A 643-nucleotide genomic window follows, 5' to 3' on the forward strand; every position below is an offset into this window, starting at 1 on the left:
GGTACCAACTTCCTCGACAACTTCTCTTCAACCTTTCTTTCCAATCAGAAATAATCTAACAAGCAAAATCCCCGGTACTTGACCCCAACTGTCTTCGCGTCCATGTGTCTCGACCTCGTGTGGTGGTCGTCGCTGAGTCGTGGCGTTTGCTTGATGGTCGTCGCCGCCAGGCTGTAGGTTTAATGGTCGTCGCCGCCAGGCTGTAGGTTTAATGGTTGTCGCCGCCAGGCTGTAGGTTTAATGGTCGTCGCCGCCAGGCTGTAGGTTTAATGGTCGTCGCCGCCAGGCTGTAGATTTAATGGTCATCGAGCCAGGTTGTAGGTTTAATGGCCATCGCCGAGTCGTGTCGTTTGTTTGATGGTCGTCGCCGAATCAAGTAAGTTCACCTGGCGTGTGTTCGTCACCTGTGCGCCGCGTCACCCGACCAAGTGTAGCAGCGGGAGTCACGTGTCGCGTAAGATGAGACCGTCCTGAGATTATGACGATCGTATTGTCGACAATCCCTGGATGGAATGGCGCCAATTCACGACGCAAATGACCCACACGTGTACACAGATCAAAGGAATGTATGCACGTATGGTGTGTAAGTGCACAGTAGCAGGACATGTACTAGTAAAGAAATATTTTATACTCGTTCTCTTTC

Source organism: Penaeus monodon, chromosome 29, assembly GCF_015228065.2.
Source record: "Penaeus monodon isolate SGIC_2016 chromosome 29, NSTDA_Pmon_1, whole genome shotgun sequence".
NCBI lineage: Eukaryota > Metazoa > Arthropoda > Malacostraca > Decapoda > Penaeidae > Penaeus > Penaeus monodon.